Genomic DNA, 4,088 nt, shown 5'->3' with positions numbered 1-4,088 from the left:
TCTTCACTAAATAGAGACCTGAAATAGTGTATAAGGAGTTAGAGGGGGGGGGGGGGGGGACAATGTCAAAAGAGTTAATGAGTTCCTAATGTTGGTCACATTTAATAACCACTTACCAAATCACACTGCAGTTTACAGCAGATTATTAACGTCATCTCACAGACATCAGTAATAAATTTGGTTGAATGACCGTTGGGTTGTTGGTTCATTAGGTTTGTCTTACGATATTGAGTTGAGACGGATCCTTATTAATTTATATTTCACAATTTTTGTTTTAATCAGGTCTATAATGTAACATTTGATTCCAGTGTCATATTAATAATAATAAGCCAAAGTTATTTTGATAATGCCCCCTTATTTGCAATGTAAAAAAAAATTATGTTTTACATGTACATACGTTACTTGCCATTTCTTTGTAATAGTTATCAAATGTAACAAAACAAAGCAAACAAACCACAAAACAAAAAATGTGTCTAAACAAAAAAAAAAGTGTCTAAACAAAACAAAACAAATCAAACACATCACAAAACAAAAAATGTGGCGATAACAAAAAAAAAAATAAATAAATAAAATAATAAAATGTGTCTAAACAAAACAAAACAAATCAAATCAAACACATCACAAAACAAAATGTGGTTAACAAAACAACCACAAAACCAAAATGTGGCTATAACAAAAAACAAAAAGTGTCTAAAAAGGTTCTAAATAAAACAAAACAAAGCAAACCAACCACAAAACCAAAAATGTGGCTATAACAAAACAAAATGTGGCCAAACAAAAAACATTGTGGCTAAATAAAACAAAACAAAGCAAACCAACCACAAAACCAAAAATGTGGCTATAACAAAACAAAATGTGGCCAAACAAAAAACATTGTGGCTAAATAAAACAAAACAAAACAAAGCAAACAAACAAACCACAAAAAAATGGTTATAACAAAACAAACTAAAACAAAATGTGGTTAAACAAAACAAAAAAAAAAAAACTAAGTGATTTTTTGGTGTGAATTAAGTGAAAATGGTTTCTACATCATGTAACAAAACAAAGCAAACAAACCACAAAACAAAAATGTGGTTATAACAAAACAAACAAAAACAAAACGTGGCTATAAAAGGTTCTACACAAAACAAAGCAAACAAACCACAAAACAAAAAAATTTGGCTAAACAAAACAAAATTCTAAATGCGACTAAACAAAACAAAACAAAACAAAGTAAACAAACCACAACAAAACAAAATGTGGTTAAACAAAACAAATTTTTTTTAAACTAAACAAAACAAAGCATGTGAATTGAGTGAAAATTGTTTCTACACCATGTAAGAAAACAAAGCAAAACAAACCACAAAACAAAATGTGACAAAACAAAAAAACTAAACAAAATGTGTCTAAACAAACTGAAAAAATATAAATAAAATATAAACAAAACAAAACAAAGCAAACAAAACACAAAACAAAAATGTGGCTATAACAAAACAAACAAAAACAAAATGTGGCTAAAAAAGGTTCTAAACAAAACAAAGCAAACAAACTGCAAAAAAAAGATGGCTATAACAAAACTAAATGTGGCTAAACAAAACGAAGCAAACAAACCACAACAAAACAAACAAAAACAAAATGTGGTTAAACAAAACAAAAAACTAAATGTGGCTAAACAAAACAAAGCAAACAAACAAACAAACCACAAAAATGGTTATAACAAAACAAACAAAAACTAAATGTGGTCAAACAAAACAAAAAAATGAACAAAACAAAGCAGTGATTTTTTTTCTACACCATGTAACAAAACAAAGCAAACAAACCACAAAACAAAATGTGGCTAAACAAAATTAAAAAAAAAAATAGTAATAACAAATCAAAACAAAGCAAAAACCACAAAACAAAAAATTTGGCTATAACAAAACAAAAAGCTAAATGTGGCTAAACAAAACAAAACAAAGAAAACAAACAAACCATGAAAAATTGCTATAACACACCAAACAAAAACTAAATGTGGTTAAACAAAACAAAAAAATGAACAAAACAAAGCAGTGTTTTTTTTCTACACCATGTAACAAAACAAAGCAAACAAACCACAAAACGAAAAATGTAGCTATAACAAAAAAACTAAATGTGTCTAAACATAATGAAAAAATAAATAAAATAAAATGTGTCTTAACAAAACAAAACAAAGCAAACAAACCACAAAACAAAAATGGTTATAACAAAACAAACAAAAACAAAATGTGGTTAAACAAAACAAAATTAAAAAACGAAACAAAACAAAGCAGTGAATTGAGTGAACATTGTTTCAACACCATGAAACAAAACAAGGCAAACAAACCACAAAACAAAAAAGTGGCTAAACAAAACAAAAATATATAAAAAAGTCTTAACAATATAAAAAACAAAACAAAATGTGTCTAAACAAAACAAAACAAACAAATCACAAACAAAAAAACAAAATGGTGTCTAAACAAAACAAAGCAAACAAACCAAAAAAATTTAACAAAATAAAAACAAAATGTGGCTAAACAAAACAAAGCAAACAAACAAACAAACAAACCACAAAACATGGCTATTACAAAACAAACAAATCAAAATGGGGTCAAAAAACTAAACAAAACAAAACAGTGAATTGAGTGAAAATTGTCATGCTGTATGAAGGTGAGCATTTAATAGCTGATAGTTTAATAGCCCAGCGGTCATTCAACCCTTCTGCTGACATGTCATCTCAAAAACAATTTAAATGATCAATAACTGATAATAAATCCCCACTATCTGAATCCAAGTACAAAGACTATGTATTCGCTTTAAAATTGATAATTTATCACATATTCCTCATGGATATAGAAATTAGCTTAATGTTTTGATCAAGTTTTGACAAAACAGGAAACAGATAAGTGTTTTCCCTGTAATATGATTATTTTATTGATGATTATTTTGTGTGCCTTCAGATGGCCAAATATATGACACTAATAAAATGTATGACGCTGAGGGTACATCCTACGTCAATCCTTATCAAATCAGTACATTTAAAGATGACTAAACTGGCTAAAAACTAAGGCAATTAAGTGCACAGCCAATTAAGGCAAGACACTGCAGGTGAATAGGGTAAAAAAAACTTAACTGCAAACATTTTTTGTATTACAAGTTTTCTAAAATGTCAGGTTTAAATATGCAAATGGCATTATTTAATGAAATATCCACTAATTTGCATACATTTTTAGTACAAAAATCTAAACACTGGATGAAGTCAGTTTCAAAATTCTTGTTTAATTTTTTTTAACATATTAGAGTCAAATGTTTTTACAGAGGGGATTTTGGGTACCTCATTTTGTAACTCCATAATTCACTAAAAAACTTTGAACAGATAGAAAAGCATGTTTGTTTGTTTTTTACCATTTTGGAGGGAGTAAAATGTATAAAATCAAGCTAACTGTATATGAACAAATCCCTCTGTAAAAACCTTGAGGATAAAGACAGCAATACAAATGTAAAGTTTGGTGTGTGTGTCAGTACTACTGAAGTGGAGATTTATGGCTCAGTGTAGGAGAAAAAACTAATTTTAAGAAAACAGTTAACAGCGTATTTTGCGTGTTTTCTTTCCACTAGTCCCCTTAATAAGCCAAACAGATAGATACACTATTGTACTAACATTGACATCTAGTGGCCAAACAATGCATCACACAACTGAATTTCAAAAAAGGCATTTTCCCCCAACAATGACAGATTGCAGAACAGCAGAACCATACCTCACAGCAGTCACAGGGCAGCATGCTCATGCCGGTAGTGGGTAGAGCCTCCTGTTATCCGTCCTAAATAGTATTCGAAAATAGAATTATGTCCCAAACCGTAGTATGTTTAAAAAAGTATTCCAAAGATTTCTGGATGGTCTACTACTTAACTTCAGAATTCGAAGTGCGGATCAAAGCGCACTCTAGGATTCGATTAGAACTACAAACAAGCATAAAAAGTGTAAAAAAACAAACTACAAGCATGGCGGACATGTGCACCCTTTGAATTTAAAGGAACACTCCACTTTTTTGGAAATCGGCTTATGCGGCGTTCCAGGCAGGTTTTTGTCATAGTAAATAACCACTTCAAACCAC

This window comes from Garra rufa, chromosome 8, assembly GCF_049309525.1.
Source record: "Garra rufa chromosome 8, GarRuf1.0, whole genome shotgun sequence".
Lineage (NCBI taxonomy): Eukaryota > Metazoa > Chordata > Actinopteri > Cypriniformes > Cyprinidae > Garra > Garra rufa.
Note: the sequence above shows the minus strand (reverse complement) of the source record.